The sequence below is a fragment of the Epinephelus fuscoguttatus genome, linkage group LG3 (genome assembly GCF_011397635.1).
Source record: "Epinephelus fuscoguttatus linkage group LG3, E.fuscoguttatus.final_Chr_v1".
In the NCBI taxonomy this organism is placed as follows: domain Eukaryota; kingdom Metazoa; phylum Chordata; class Actinopteri; order Perciformes; family Serranidae; genus Epinephelus; species Epinephelus fuscoguttatus.
Genome location: NC_064754.1, coordinates 17,871,761 through 17,889,201, shown reverse-complemented (window position 1 = coordinate 17,889,201; position 17,441 = coordinate 17,871,761).

Here is a 17,441-nt window from a genome sequence, read left to right as displayed (position 1 = left end):
GAATTAAAAAAAACACAATAAAAAGGGGCAAAAGACAAGGTTAGGTAAATTCAAAGTAATTTTCTCACATTAATCACTTTTCAGATTTTAGTTTAATATGGCGCTCATGCTTAATATTTAAAACCCGATGGGACTTCTTGGCAAATGTGGTGATATTTAAATATACAGCTACACAGATTTAAACACACAGACATGTGCTTGTATTAATCAGTTGCTCAGTTATTTTATCACAATTAGCCATCTTCAGAAATGACTCACAGGTCTGATATAATTAAGAACATATGCATGTACTGTACATGTATTGCCAGACCAAGGATACACGATTAATCACCCAGCGAGTCCTAGGAGTGTCAATGATAAGCAATGCCGTGGGGTGGTTCACACACGAGGATCACGAGTGCTTCAAAAGAACCCTCTTGATGTCAGCTTAAACAGATGGTGGAGGGATTGTGTTACATTAATGAAAGGTCCCTGCTCTACTTGAGGTATCTGTCTTCCTGGCAGTTCTTGTCCCTGTTGAGGACTTATCAAAGTTTCCCCATCATTTTTAAAGAAGTTTCATGTCACCTCCATTGCCAAGAGCACTCATTTTTAACATCCTCAAGGCCAGCCGAACGAGTGCCGGATGATTATGACACTTTAACCCCTCAAGGGAGACGGCGGCGTGTCACTCGATGGCCGCTACATTAACACGTATATGCTCAACGTTTTCACACACGCCCACACATGCACAGATGCAAACCTCTGAAATGAGCAGAATGATGTAACATATCTTGGGGAGCAGCTTATTTTCTATTCAGTATCCACTTTCTGCTTCATTTTCACTTTGTTTTTCACACTTCCCTGGCAGCTACAGTTGTAAAATGATTCTGGAAATCTGTATTATGTAACTTTAAAATATAGCCTCGATTTAAATCAAAGTAATGTGTTTGGACTGTACAAAACCCACTAGAGGCAGGAAATTTCATCTGTGCACAGGAGGGGATACATGTATTAGGAAACAAGGTAGAGAGCTGGTACATTTCCAACTGGGCGCTCTTTTACTTTGGAAGACACGCTGGTACCCAATAGTTGCGGCTTCATGTTGTGCCAAAAAGTAGAATGTATATGATTGACGTGTTCCCTTTCATGGCTCAAATATGAGGATAGGTATGGGACTAATGCCATTTTGAATTCTGCTCATCAGCCCCATTGTTATTGATTCCTGATCAATTTTCTTTGTAGCAACAGCCTGTGATCATCTAAAATAGATGAAGTGAGAGAACAACATTTATTTTCATTTAGGTTTTCTTAGCCAAAGGAAAAATCTGCTAAGCCTCCCTGTGTAGCGCTAATGTTATCATAACGTACAGTAGGATATCTACCCTCAGTAATGGACGTGCTGCTCGGGTGAGAAGCATTAGCACTCATGCGTAGAGTGTCAAATGTATAGCATCCCAGGAGCCGTCTTCTTCAACACATTAACTGGTGTATACATAAAGGGAAAATGTGCAGTGAGAATGTGTGCACCTCGCATTCTTCAGAGCAGGGGTCCGCACAGTTTTGGGCTGAGATAGCTGCAGGTGATATGAAGACATGAGAAATGGAGCCTTATAATAAAAGACTGTGATTGTGTTATTACTTTTGCAGGCTGCACAGCGTTCTGTAACATGTTAATCAACAGCACATTTATAAACTTAATTCAGTTTTTTTTTTTTTTATGATTTTTCATTCTTTTTAGTTACATTTGAGCTGTAATCTTCCTGATAGTGACCGTTAATTTGATCCTGAATTGTGGCACGCAAAGTCAATTTCAGTATGAGCTTTACAAATAAATAATTGATCATCCTTCTGGTGTCTAATTAGAGCTACTGCCTGAAAGTCAGAAATTGGCATCGTCAGTTGGAGACCCATCAGTCGACACATTCTTCAGGTCAAGCAGTTGGGTATAGCTGCAGAATGAGCGCTCCTCACTTTCATGCTCTTTGCTGGTACAGGCAGCTACAGACCCAGACCTGGGGTGAGTCTGAGTGAGACAGAGGCAGCCGCCCAGAAGAAGAGAGGCTTTGTCCGGTCAGGCTCAGAAAAAAATTTCTGCTTAGAGGTGGTGAAATTACAGCTCACAGCAACTTAATATGACACAGTCCCTGGCTTTTGTATCTGGTGTTGGCAAAAAACGTTGCACATTTTGGTTGTTGGCATAGCACGCATTTAGCTCGGAGGGCTAACTTGGCTTGTTTACCATATCACGTGATTATCACCGTGATCCAGATCGTTCCACCAAATCCCATTTAAACTCTGAAACTGGAAAGAAAGGGGTGAATAGTTGAATATTCGTATTAAACAGCCAAATCTGATTTGACTGACATAACTCTGAAGACCAAAATGTGGCGAATGCAGCGCGTCAAAATACGCCCGTAGTATTTTCAGTGTACAACCCCACATCGGCAGCAGTTAGACGCACTGTTCCGCAGCACTTTATGCCACTGTCCTATTTCCAGCCTCACCACCCTGGAATTAAATGCATGTTCAGGGCCCGACATTGACGGTTGCCCAAACGCCCGGAGCAAGTAAAAATAGCTGGCCAGTGCTGTGGATGCCCCAGAGTGTGGCCGTAATGCCCCTCCTACCCATACGGCCAGTGTAGTATGCCCTGTTTTTTTAACATTACATGACAAACAGAAAGGCTACGGCTAACAAGTTAATGTAGTGACACTCCTCAGACAGACACACACACATACCAGACAACCTCTCAGTCCTTAGCCGCTAACGTTAGCTCATGTTAGCACAGTTACCACACAGAAACTTTTACAAAGGATCATAATGTGCTTCTAGTGACTGTCAAATCGCCAGCGAAAGTTGTTTACACTGCGGACACGGAGAGCAGCTGAGTGCCTGCTCTCATGGGACAAAGATCCTCTGAGAAGAAAGACGGTTTACTCTGCTCTGCCGCCAGGAACAAACTGGGAGGCAAAGATCCTCTCTGAGGAAGAGGATTCACTTTGCTGCAGGGTTTGTTTTTGTTTTTTTTTCCTCTTAATAAATTGGCTGTGATGCCCCAATAAATTTGTATTTATCAAAGGCCAAAGTGGCCTTGCCCTAAAAATGACTTAATTCCAGGCCTGTAATCGTGTATTTCCTCTCCTGTTTCTGTCCTCGGAGGGGCCAGTTGCAGTGTGCTGCTTTTATGTGCTGCTGCCTCCATTGGCTGAGCGTCTCTGCTGACGTAAGATATAAGTCATGAGCGAAAATATGCACCACACAGCCAGAAAAAGAACCTCTTAGGCAGGGCAAGTAAGAATTTAGATGGGGCAAGTAGATTTGAGAAGTACTTGATAAGTAAGTAGGAAAAAACTTCTCTCACTTTCTGGTTGTACATACCAGCTCCCGTAGCAGCTCGACTCCTCTCCTCCTGGATGCATATAGAGAACTCTGTTGCTGTATGATGATAACCACTGGATGACAAGAGACTCGTTGTTGAGGTTGAGAAATATCCTGAGCTAGACAATGGCCAAAAACGTATTGCCTGATGAGTCATAGCTCAGGAGATCGGCTGTTGTGGTGAGAAATCAAGTCTAAGTATTACATGATTTTTATATAACGCAGAGGTGGAATGAGGTACAGATCTTTCAGTAAAAGTGTGTTTAACTTTGCATGGTCGTCTGTTAACAAGCTGCAGTGCGGCATGTCCGGTGTGTGCTAGGGGCGGCACTTGATTGTTTTCAGTTTGAGTCAGGTACAACCCTATGTTTACTCACCATAATAATTGAGATTTTACCATGATGATGGTTTGCAGAAACATGCAATGAATTAGTGGTACAGATGATATAAATATCCACAGCTGTGTGTAATGACAGCTGGCACCATTAGAGGACTTTGCCAATGTGACATCATCAATGACATTGTTCTTCCTCTCTGTTGTTCTTGTCATTGACAGTTCTATCAAGAGGTGGAGAAGGCACAGGTATCAGTCAAGGTAGGAAATTTACTTTTCTGTCCACCTGCCATTGTGGCTGGTGAATTCCAAAATCTACCAGCCGCTCATTAGACTACCATTGGTTCTTTAGCTTGGGAAAAGGCAAATCTAGCAGCTGCTTGCATATTTTACCAGCATTTAGCTGGTGCTAATGTCCAACCCTGGTATTGATATGCAAACAAATGTTCTGTGCGTTGTGCATTTGGCCCCTGGAATTAAAGCCCATGTTGCATAGAAACATGTTTCAGCATACCACTGTTCTTTCCACCCTTAGCTGATATTATCATGTTACAGACATTACAGCAGCACTGTTGTCATCTTTATTTGGACTTTGGACCTTTTCTTACTCACGACCATGACTCCTTGTTGCAAGCTTCTAGCAGTGTAGATGCATGAGTTTGACATCATTGTTGTGCAGTTAGCATCTGTCATAAAATCACATTGACGTTGACAAAAGGAATTGATAAGCTCAGAGGTGTATGATTCCAGTGGGTGAGATAATTTGGAACCAGTTCTTGATTTCCACCCCAATATGAGGATAAACTCTTGCTGCATTTAAGGCACTGAGGAAAGATTTGCAACCCTTTTGTAGCCTCAAAGCACCCAAAACTCTTCTCACCATTAATTCAATGTGACAGCCAATACTGCTGGCTATCTAAAATTACGGAGTGTACGACTGCCTGGAAGAAATTGACATTGATAATATTTTGGCTGTATTTGTTCCTGCCTCGCTCGTGCAGTGTTATGTAGCTATTTGCTCTTTTGCTGGATATTTTTGTCTGCAGTCGACGATTGAAAGTTTAAAAATACAGGATACACTTATCTGGCGGTCAGCTGAGTGTGATTTGTTTATTCATGCTGTCATATTTGGAGCAGGCTGACACGTTTGTCCCACAGCAGACTGCCAGCTGCAGAGCGCTGGTCTCAACTGCTGCTGTGTATGTAGATCAGTAATGTATTATTAGGCTGCTGACAAAATGCACTCCTGAAATCAGCCAAGTGCTGGCAGTTGTTTCATTGGATTCTGACGGTGCCAAGAATGTGCAAAAATACATCAGATTGTGTGAGCACAGAGCACAAATGGACACGTATCACAATCTAAAATACATTTGGTTTTTTTCCAAAATATAAAAAAACAGTAGATTTTCCGGAAAGGATAAGATCAGCAGTTCACACTATATGTACTTACATATCATCTGAAGCACACAGCTGCACCACTTCAAAAAACACAAGAACACTCAGACACAATACGCAGGCTTCTTTGTGTAATGGCACTCTCACTGGACAGGAAATGTAGCTACCGAGAAGCAGAAAAGATGTAATCATGATGCCATATGTGATAAAGCACATACAATTTTGTTCTACTCGACCGTGCACAAGCCTTGAGGGTGGAGAAGGGTTGATACAGAAAAATCAACAATGATACTTATCTTTCCCCAACCTTTACCAATTGTTTCAGTCACCTATGGAACCATTAACCATATTGTAGTGCCATAGGGGAAGATACTGTAGAAATAGTCCAATTAAAAACACAAATAACTTCAGTTTCTTCCCTTATTTAAAAGAAGGATACATGCTTTATCACAGAGAGTAAACAAGAGAAGGGAAACAACAGACCAGCATTGGGGAGGATCATTTATAAGTTGTTTTACAGTGACATTACAAAGCAGGCGTCCTGTATGAACCCCTAATATGATTTTCATAGTACAGACAGCCAGTTTTTATTTTTTTTTTTACAACTCATTCTTGTCCAGAGGTTAATATTATGAAATGTGTGATTGCCTGCTTATTATTGTTTCAGCTCTATTAGTTTCCTGTAGAGACAAAGAGGAAAATAACCAAAACTCCTGAGCAGATTTCAATTAAATGTGGTGAGAAGTTGGGTAATGGTCCATGGAAAGGCCGATTTGGTGAAGCTAGTATCCCCATGTGGCTGTTCATAAAACACTTTATAATTTGGCTAACTCCAGAAGTACGAGGCATTAAAGCAGCATCCATTTTGTCAAATTTTTCCGCAGCTTACCTATAACTGTGACGCAGGAGAACTCAAACTCTTTTAATATGAATAAAGACATTGTGCAGTTGTAGCTAAATTTTTTTAACAAGAGGACAAACAACTATATTTGGTAAATAAATTTGGACTGTCTTTAGAGAGGCTGTACACATCGGTTTTCAAGTATCTCAAGTAGAAATACCGACCAAAGTCAGATGCCATAAACTAACCAGACACTTTTAAGACAGGATTTAAAAATCCCCAATTTAAAGCTGTAGTTGGTACCTTTTATGAAATAAATTTGTCATATTGGCTGAAACCATCACTTTGTCCATGCAGCAGTTCATGACAAAGATGATCCGCGACTGTCAATCATGTCAATCTCTGCTTGTGCACTGCGGTCAAGCTATCAAACTAGGATTCTGTGATTGCTTTGCCTTTTTTGCAGCTAAAATATTTTCAGAAAAAAAGTTTAGTGTACTGTTTAGCTGTAAAAGGGGTAAGTCCGAAAGGTGGACTGTGTGCATATCCAGCTGACAGCGGGTCACAAAATTTCTTATTTTCTGTTAAACAATACACTGAAACATGTTTCTGAAAACATCTGAGGTGAGAAATAGGTAATGCAATAACAGAATCTTGACTCGTACAACATGCTATACTATGACTTTTTCTAGCAGTTTTTTTGATGCGCCATACTAACTTTTTTTGACATGCTATACTATATCTTTTTAAAAGTTTTTTCGAATTGCTATACTATAACTTTTTAAAAAAAAATTCGACATGCTATACTATGACTATTTTGCTTTTTTTCCCAACATGCTATACTATGACTATTTTTGCAGTTTTTTTTCGACATGCTATGCTATAACTTTTTTAAGCAGTTTTTGTCGACATGCTATATACTATAACTTTTTAAGTTTTTTCGACATGCTATACTACGACTTTGTTCACTTTTTTCAACACGCTATACTATGACTATTTTTGTAGTTTTTTCAACATGCTATACTATGAGTATTTTTGCAGGTTTTTTTCGACATGCTATATACTATAACTTTTTAAAAGTTTTTTCAACATGCCATATTATGACTTTTTTGTAGTTTTTTCGACATGCCATACTACGTCTTTTTTGCAGGTTTTTTTTGACATGCTATACTATAACTTTTAAAAAAAAACAATTCGACATGCTATACTATGACTTTTTGTAGTTTTTTTCGACAAGCTATACTATGACTTTTTTTGCAGTTTTTCCAATATGGTATATTATGACTTTGTTCGACATGCTATACTATGACTTTTTATGCAGATTTTCGACATGCTATACTATGACTTTTTTCAACAGGCTATATTATGACTTTTTCGCAGTTTTTAGACATGCTGTACTGACACTTTTCGACATGCTATACTACGACTTTTTTCAACATGCTATACTTTTTTGCAGTTTTTCAATATACTTGGTAACTTTATTAGAAGTTTTTTGACATGCTTTACAATGCAATTTTTTAGACTTATAATGTGCTGTGCTCTTTTTTTGCTCCTGTTTCCTATGTTCATAATTTGTTTGTCTCTCACCTCAGGTTCAGCCCTTCTTGCAATAATGAGTGTTTGAGGACAACAACGTCTAATCCCTCATCAAGGATGTGGTGGTTAGAAACCTTGGAGAAATGAACAGTTTAGCAGCTTGGGAGCGTGTGCTGGTTGCAGTTTGAAGATACTCAATTTGTAGTGTATTAGAGTGTGTGATCTTTCTTTTTGTTTAGTAATTAATTTAAACCTGGACATGCTATGCTGACTTTATTCGACTTGCTATACTATGACTTTTTTCAACATGCCAGACTATGATTTTTTTTGCAATTTTTTCGACATGCTATACTATGACTTTTTTTCGACATGCTATACTATGACTTTTTTCACTGTTTTTTCAACATGCTATACTATGACTTTTTTCGACATCCTATACTATGACTTTATTTGCAGTTTTTTCGACATGCTATACTATGACTTTTTTCACTGTTTTTTCAACATGCTATACTATGACTTTTTTCGACATCCTATACTATGACTTTTTTTGCAGTTTTTTCGACATGCTATACTATGACTTTTTTGACATGCTATACTATGACTTTATTTGCAGTTTTTTCAGCATGCTATACTATGACTTTTTTTGCGGTTTTTTCAACATGCTATACTATGACTTTTTTTGACACGCTATGACTTTTTTTCGGCATGCTATACTATGACTTTTTTGCAGTTTTTTCAACATGCTATACTATGACTTTTTTTCGACATGCTATACTATGACTTTTTTCAACATGCTATACTATGACTTTTTTTGCAGTTTTTTCGGCATGCTATACTATGACTTTTTTCGACATCCTATACTATGACTTTATTTGCAGTTTTTTCGACACCCTATACTATGACTTTTTTTGCAGTTTTTTCAACATGCTATACTATGACTTTATTTGCAGTTTTTTCGACATGCTATACTATGACTTTATTTGCAGTTTTTTCGACACCCTATACTATGACTTTTTTTGCAGTTTTTTCAACATGCTATACTATGACTTTTTTTGCAGTTTTTTCAACATGCTATACTATGACTTTATTTGCAGTTTTTTCGACATGCTATACTATGACTTTTTTTGCAGTTTTTTCAACATGCTATACTATGACTTTATTTGCAGTTTTTTCGACATGCTATACTATGACTTTTTTTGCAGTTTTTTTCGACATGCTATACTATGACTTTATTTGCAGTTTTTTCAACATGCTATACTATGACTTTTTTCGACATCCTATACTATGACTTTATTTGCAGTTTTTCGACATCCTGTACTATGACTTTTTTTGCAGTCCTTTCAACATGCTAAACTATGACTTTTATCGACATCCTATACTATGACTTTTTTCCAGTTTTTTCGACATCCTATTTGACTTTTTTTGCAGTTTTTTTGTCATGCTATACTATGACATTTTTCGACATACTATACTCTGACTTTTTGCAGTTTTTTTCTTTTTGTTTGGTAATTAATTTAAACCTCGCTCAGATGTCAATTGTTGATAAAGATTCAATTTTTTTCTTCATTTTAAAGGAAGTAGTTTTAAAGTAACATTTCTTGAAGAGTTTCTTTGTTCACATTCTGCCTGTTGCTGCAAATAAAACTTTTACCACAAGACTCAGTTGCCTTTTTTCTTTTCCTCCTGGTTGCAGGTTATTGTTACTTCCCTCATCCCTTAGGCCTGACCATAACAGAATTTTTTAGTATAAACTACTATGAGTTCTTTCAACATGCTATACTGTGACTTTTTTGCACATAGAATCTAATTATGTAGGAAACAGTGGTGTATTTATGAACTATACACAGTGCATTGCAATGGTGTTTTCTTTTTTTTTTTTTTTTCTTGACTTTAACATACTAAATTCAGCACCAATTCCAAGTTCAAAATATAGCTACTAACTGAACTGTTTGGTGCATGATAATTAGCAGACATGGAAGTACAGGATATTTTGCATTAACACAAACGGTGTTGAGTGGAAAGGACAGACAGCATTAAGCAAGGGACAGCACTGTGTGCAGTAGAGAGAGCTGTAAAGGAACTGTTCACTGTTGCAGAATGTCCTTCTCACCCCAGTGAATCATTGACTTCTGATACAATGAAGGCTAACCCTGCCCTTTTCCCATTCCATCTCCCAACACTAACACGCACCGCTGACACATGTCATACCTTGGTCACCTGGGAGGGCGGGAGAGGAGAACACGGAGAAACATGGTCCGGGTGATAAACTAGGACGGCTTTACATGGGAATCCTTGCTTTACAGGATGGTCATCACAGACTGAACCCCTTGAGGACCTCAGTGTGAGCACGCTGACAGGCTGCAAAGCCATGACAAGCCTATGGAGGGGAACAGACCTAAAGCCACTCTCACAGTGAGACAGAGGGGGGGAAAATCTGATATGCTGGGATTTCTATCTGTGACATGTGGTGTTGACAGTGATTAAGAAATGAAACCCCACTGTGAAAAGGTTATCATTAAAAGGTCACCTGTTTTATCCTTCTCTGTCACTTTCAAAGCCTTGGATCCTGAGAGGACACACACATAAACACACAAACACAAAAACACAGCTTAAAATGTGTAAGAGTCTCTCTCTGAGGGGAAAAAAACAAGACTAAGGACGTTGAATTCAGCGGGACGGAAACTGAAACCTTTGTCCATAACATGCTTACAAACAGGACTTGAAATTAACACCCGCCAAACTGCCAAATGGATCCAGAAGAACGCATCACTGCATCTGTCTGAAGTGGTTTTAAGCCACAACTCTCCAAGGCCTAATCCTCCTATTCCTATGAACACCATGTCGTGATGTGTATTACAACCTCTGGCTTGCTGTGACGCTGCCTCTCTGTGGCTCTGTGGACTGCGGTACAATGACAACAACTGCAAAAGATGTCAGTTACAGTGTTTTAAACAGTTAGCTACTAGCCCACAGCCAAGAGCAGAGATGAAAAGCTGAAGGAAATATCTGCATATTAAAACTGCAACACAGATGACAGGGTATCTAGTGTCATGCTTTCCTTGCTTTCCATGCTTTGTTAGTGGTTGTGCTTTGCTGCTGTTGCATAATTAAGATTTGACTGACAAAACTGGTAACACAAAACCCAATTTTATTTACGTAATGAAGTTGGATGGTATCACTGGGTGAAAATAACAGGCACCAGGTGCAGTGAAAGCAAAACTTAAGTGTTAATTAATACATACAGAAATTGTACAGTGCTCTCATTTTAGTTTAGAGTGTCAGATTAAAATTACGAATGCAACAACCATTGTCTATCATTTTTCCAACCTATTTTAGATAAAACCAGCTGTGTCCACATGGAAACCACTAGGGGTAAAAATCACCACAATACAATAGTATATGGATTCTTTAAACAACGATGCAATATTTGCCAGTATTACAAAGTCTGCCACAATACGGATTGGATTCAAAGTGATTTAAGACCATAATATCTGCCCATTTAATACAATCTGTTTTAAAAGATGCAGCCACCCCTTTCTTTTTTGCTTTTAGCCACAAAAGATAAAACGACACACAAATAATAGAAATAATTGTACCTGCTTAAAGAGGCAACAGATACGATTAGTTTTTTTTTAGCTTGGTGCCATATCTCACATCAGTGGCGTTGCGTCGAACTGTCGCAATGACCAAATTGACCGTGGGGATCAGAGATAATCAATAGTATGACTCTGTTAGCCTCTCTAAATTAAATAAAATGTTGGCTGTAAAGCCACCAGTATACCTCTATGTATATGTAGAATGAGAAGGTGTGTGGACACTCTACTAAATAACTGAGTAAAGAGACCGAGCAACAATTATCAGATTTATCTGAAGAAGAAACAAATAGTAATGCAAATAATTATACCAGAATGCACAGTACCAGTACAAACAGCTCACAGTAAATTATACCAATATGCACAGTATCAGTACAAACAACAGTAGACACAGTGAAATTATACCAATATGCCCATGTAAGCAGTCCCGATTCTAGAATAAACGGTACCGTATGGAAACAATGTTGCTGGTTGGAACTCAAATTGAATGGGAAACAAAGTCCAGTGTTCACTTAGCTGGGCGTAACCTAGCTGGGCGATGTCTGTCCATAGCTGCCTCCATGAGAAGAGAACAGAAGGGAGGGGGGTATCACTGTCCAAGGGCTGCCGTAGAATGGCAGCGAGGATGTCAGCTGACCAACACTTGCTACCCGGTCCCTGGTTGCGGTGATTTGCGATGCCAGCTAGGAATGAACTAGCAGCCAGTACAGTACAGTCCTCTCTGGTGTAGCTAACATTTAGCCGTGTTACTTACTGATCCATTAGAAAGAAAGCTAGCTGGACATCGGTTTTGAAGCCTCTTTGGTCACAGAGCTCCCTCCATCTCTTGAACGCCTGACTGAGGTTTACTCTTGTTTTTCCTCTTCTTTTATCACTCTCCTTTTTGCTCTTCTTTGCCTCCTCAGACAGACGACCTCGTTTTCTTTTGCTAGGCCGTTTTTCACTTGTCTCCAAAATTTGTCCGTCTGCCATTGTGCTCGTGACTCAACTATCTCATGCCCAACTCCTCATAAGGACCCTCTCCAGTCCCTGATTAGCTGACCGACCAGTTTCGCAATACATGACGCGTTTCCTGCCATAAAGCAGATTTTTTCCGCGAAATTTCAGCACCGGTGGCAGAAGCTTATTGCAAAGCCACTAAGTAACCTATATAAGTGCTGATAGTCTGATTTTACTGTGGCCACTACCCTGTGCAACCCACATTATTTTCATAATGATATATTTAGGAAAAGATGCTATCTGTTGCCTCTTTAAGTGCTGTGAAGTTTACTTTATAGTGACTCCACTACCATACATAAAACAGCACATGGTATAAGTTAAGTTTCAGGGCTTTCTGCCAGAAAGTCCTTTATGGAAGAAAAATTTTCATTTAAACCCAAACTATCATCTTTAACCAAAAACGTCAGGGCTATCTGGCTTAAAGCCCTGAAGGCAAACTTCTCTCAACAGCCATAAAACGTGGACTAACAACAAGATCCTTTAACAATAATATCAAATTCAGCTTAGTAATAACTGTCAAGGTTAAAAGACAAAACAATTTTTTTTTTTTGCTAGTCACCCATTATTAGCTGAAGCATGCTTGCATTGCATAAATTAGCCTAGCGGCTAGCTGACTTTTTTCCCTCTTCTCATAGCTTAACAAATTACATGCAACATTATTATTTTTGTTTCTCATTGTTGGTTTAAATCCCTGCATCTCCCGACAGAACAGCTCAGTTGAATTTCAGCTTGCATGTTTTTTTCAGCCGAACACTTCTGAAACAGAGCAGCTAATGTTGCTATAGTGAGATGCTGTCCAGGCAGATGTGTCATGTTTTATCTGGTAACAACAGTGTTTACATACAATGTGTGCTTTGTCTTTTGACCTGTATTTTCTCCTGAATCAAAAATATTCCATGCTGCTGATTTATTCTGGCGTAAATTACACTTTCCTCATAATCTATTCTTGGCTGCTTGCCATCTGCCTGCAGCTGTCTGACAATGACACAGACTTTCAAAATACAAGTGTATCCTTAAGATGACAATATAGATCAATGTTTTCATTTTTCATAGATGATATTGGATCCTTAATCATCAAAATCGATATATCAATCCAGATCGATGGATCGTTACACCTCTAGAAACCACATATGCCTCGGTTCAGCGCTGGGTCTAACCTGTGTGACAGCAGCAACAGAAAGTTCACTGATCACCACATGAACCTAGTTTTACATAGCCAGATCTATCTCATTTCATTTCCGCGCTGTACATGACACAAACAACTTCCAAGCTAGCCACGTGCAATTGTTCCACCAAAACAAGTCCCTGCCCAGCACCATTTTACAAGGACACTGTAACTGCATCCTGTGCTCAGCACTGCCCAAGACTACTATGACTGGTTTAAAGAAATACAAACAACCCAGAGCGTTTTTTCCCTGCAGCATTATGATGAGTTCAGCCAGACCTCTCACACTGTGCCAGCACTGGAGAAAGATCCAAACCCAATAAAACCTTTCTGAATGTGCTTAGGTTGCTTCAGCAACAGTGCCATCTCAGGTAAGATACAGAAAATATGATACCCATAATTCAAGGGTGAGCGTCACCAGCTGGGGAAATAATAGTAAATTGTCTTCACATGAATGACAGTGTTCCCCAACATGGGACCAATAAAGTGTGCGGCACACGCAACAAGTGAAGAGACAACAGATAGCCATGCTCATGGACTGAATGATTGATGTCCTTGTAAGTGCACAGCTGTTCAGTGAGTTAAACACACTTCAAATAAAGGTTGAAGACAGGAGGTAGCTGGGAAAACAGCACTGGGTAAAACAACCATTTCAATCACAGAGGTGACTAATCAGAAAGAGATGACAAACCATAAACAAGAGTTTTCTGTTAAATTTGTTATATTGTCGCTCATTCCACACACACACAAAAAAAAAAAACAATTTATCATCAGTGAAATAACTACTTCTGGTCTCAACAGGAAGTACAACATGTTATCTGATCTAGTAAAAAATAAAATTAGTTGAATACAAACTGCCAAAGTTAGCCCAATGGTAAATTAACAGTTATGTAGAATGTTGAATAGACTGCCCCAGGTATGAGTCCTAAAAACCGGAAATGAGTTTACCTTTTACCAGTTATTGTTCCCTTGTCTCATAGTCAATAGATTCTTTTGAATGGGTTTTTGGTTGGACCGCTGAAATAAGGCCAGCGGTTAATACAAACTTAAGAGAGAGGTTTTGTTCTACGACATCAAATATGTCAGTAAATACCACACTCGTGAACTCTGAAGCTTCTATGTGTCTTTAAAAAGGAAGGTGCTAACAACTGGCTACAGAACGTCATGCCAAGCCGTGACGAACACAGCTTAACAGTCTTGTTAAGACTGCGACAGTAGTGTAGTTTGTTTGTTTCTAACCAAATATTAGCTTTTTACTTCTGCCAACTGCATTTAGGAATCATGAAAGTGGTGTTCATTTGTTAAGAATATCTCGCTAAACAAAACGTGTAAGGATCATAAACTTTTGTTGGCCACAGAGCTTATTTTCAACAATAATCCAAAATCCAATGGAAAAATCCCATAGGCTTTTTGACAAGGGAATCAGCGCTAACTTCTGTGTCGGCCTACAGAAAAACGCTATACTACGCTCTATTAGCAACATATCAGCCACAGCTAGTAAAATGGCTACTTGAATAGCAGTAAGTTGGTCACAAAAAAAGACTAAATAAACAAATCAGCAATCACAAAACAGCAACAATATTTTTTTTATTAAACCCATATTTAAATAAATGAATGAAATGAAATGAAATTATTATCACTAAAAAAGTGTACCAATCAATACTGGTACAACAAGCGCATCTGGAGAATAGAAATAAGTCAAGGCAGTGTCATTCTCGGGACCCATCGACTGTATTCGGCGTGTGACATCCGACAGACGGCGATACAGCCTCTGGGGGCAGACCCCCGATGTTTTGGCATTCCGGTTTGATTGGAGGCGAATTTCCGTTTCTGACTTCCGTTTATATATATCAGTAAATATGCTGAACCATTGCAATGGATTCAGAGTTTGCAGTGACGCCAGTTATGTTCCGCCTCGTTAGTTCACCGCACAAACCGTTTAACCTGGCAACAACTGCAGCCGGCTCAAACGTGATTGGTCAATATCACGCGGACTACAAACAGCCTACAACCGGAAACCAGGGCTCTTCCGCTCTTCTTCCGAAGGTAAGATCTCCGCGGTTTGCCTACAGACTCTACATTCACTGAATGTAGAGTCTGTATATAGAGACTAAGGCAGCATTTACTTGGTCATATCTAACAAAATGGTGGCCACAACAATATCAGTTAAACTGCAAGAGCCATAACTGTGCCATATCATGTCCGTGCTCACACATTAAAAACAATTATGCAAAGTAGGTGGAGGAGGACTTGGATTATAATGGAGGGTGTTAATGATGTTGATGCCAGCATCGGTGATGTCCACCCACATGCGGACAGGTGGCACAACACTGCACCAGAATCTCACGTGTGCTCACCAATATTCTCTTTTTACTGAAGGGTGTCTGTGTTAAGAAAATGGTAAAGTGAGAAATATGTTAAATATGTGGCTGTCATTTATTTCACCTGCTTCAATACTCCTCTTTGTAACTGAAATTACATTGCTTGGTTTATTTCTACAACAACATAAAGACAGTGTTTGCTCTGAAAAGCATAACTCTTGTTTTGCTTTAAGAAAAAAAATTAAACTACAAGTGAAAAATGTTTATTTGGCATTTGTGGGTTCATAATGATGGCCTATATTGTTATAATGTGAACATGCTTTGGCTGCTACCAGTTGGCTCACATCACTTGACTTCACCTGTCTTAACCCCACTCACTGTATTTGCATTCAGAGCTACACAGACAACTACTCAGCCACAGTGAGTTGGCGAATGTAATTTGTGTCTTAAATTAGTTGTTTCAACTGCTTGTCACGTTGTATGTATAGTGGCCCTATTGCACTTCATCAGGGAAATCATGCAGCTTAAAGCAGGGGAGGATCGGTCGGTAGCAGAGAGAGTGGTTTTCCCAGCAGGCTGGAGGGTTTGTGTGCCTTCAAGAGCACCTCCTGCTGTTTTGTAGCCCGGTATTAGATGTGTTGTTCTACTTCAATCAACCCGTCTAGGAATTGACGTTTTACTGCCTTGAGCTGCCAGCTGGAAATATCAGAACATGCGTGCTTAAGCAAACTTAGCAATGTAAGCGAAACTCTTCAATGTCACACGATCTAGAATTTAAAATATTATGCTTAGTTACTGCTGCAACACTTGTCAAGTTTTAATTCAATTCAATTCAATTTTATTTATAAAGCCCAATATCGCAAATCACAATTTGCCTCAAGACGGCTTTACAGCATACGACATCCCTCTGTCCTTTGGACCCTCAAAGCAGATAAGGAAAAACTCCCCAAACATTACACATATACATTTCACAGTGAACGCCTGTAGATTTCTTTTAGCTGTTTCTAATATAACCCTGTGAGTTGGGTTTAAACTTTGTCTCCAACTGATGTGTTTGGAATGTGAATCCAGCAAAAGGGTCTCAAATATGTATTTGATGGCTACATACATGAAATGCTAATTCAGTGTGTAATGACGCAAAAAAGGCTGAGGCCATATGTACTGGGAAAAAAGTATGCATCGCTTAATGATCCATGTAGAAGACATGAAAATACCGGAGCAGCAGTTTTACCATATTCCTTGGTAATGTTAGTCCATATTATAGTACAGTATTATGATGATGTTTCAATTTTACATTAGAAAAAGGTTTAAGGGGACTAACCAGGACCAGGACATGAGGACTAACCAATCTGTAAGAGGACCACAATACCGTGCTATTGATAAGCCAACCACAGGGTATGGCAAGGGACTGCCACAACTAGAACATTCATGTCTTATGTATATATATATATATATATATATATATTTACACATATTTTTTTTTTTCATAGGAGCATCGTGTATTTACACTTAGCTAAATGCCAGCAATGTGATAAAGCACCAAGTGTCTATTCTGCACTGAGTGCTGCATGTTTAATTTTTTTTTCTGGTTGTTGAGAGTTTGGTTGGAGTAAAACGCTGCTGACGCTCATCACTGTCAGTTTTTACCCAGCCTTCCAATCACAGTGGGGGAGTGGCAAAACAAACAGCCTACCACAAAGATCAACCGCTACAAAGCTTAACAACAACAAAAATTGATGACAAATTACTGAACCACACAGACTGTCGAGTCTGTCCTCTCTTACTGCGTGCTTCAGCCTTCCCTTCGTCCAGAACAAGTACTCTGCCTTTGCCAATATTTTTACCTCTGCTGTATCAAAGCAACTACATACAACCAAACGTCTCAGCTGAAAACTAG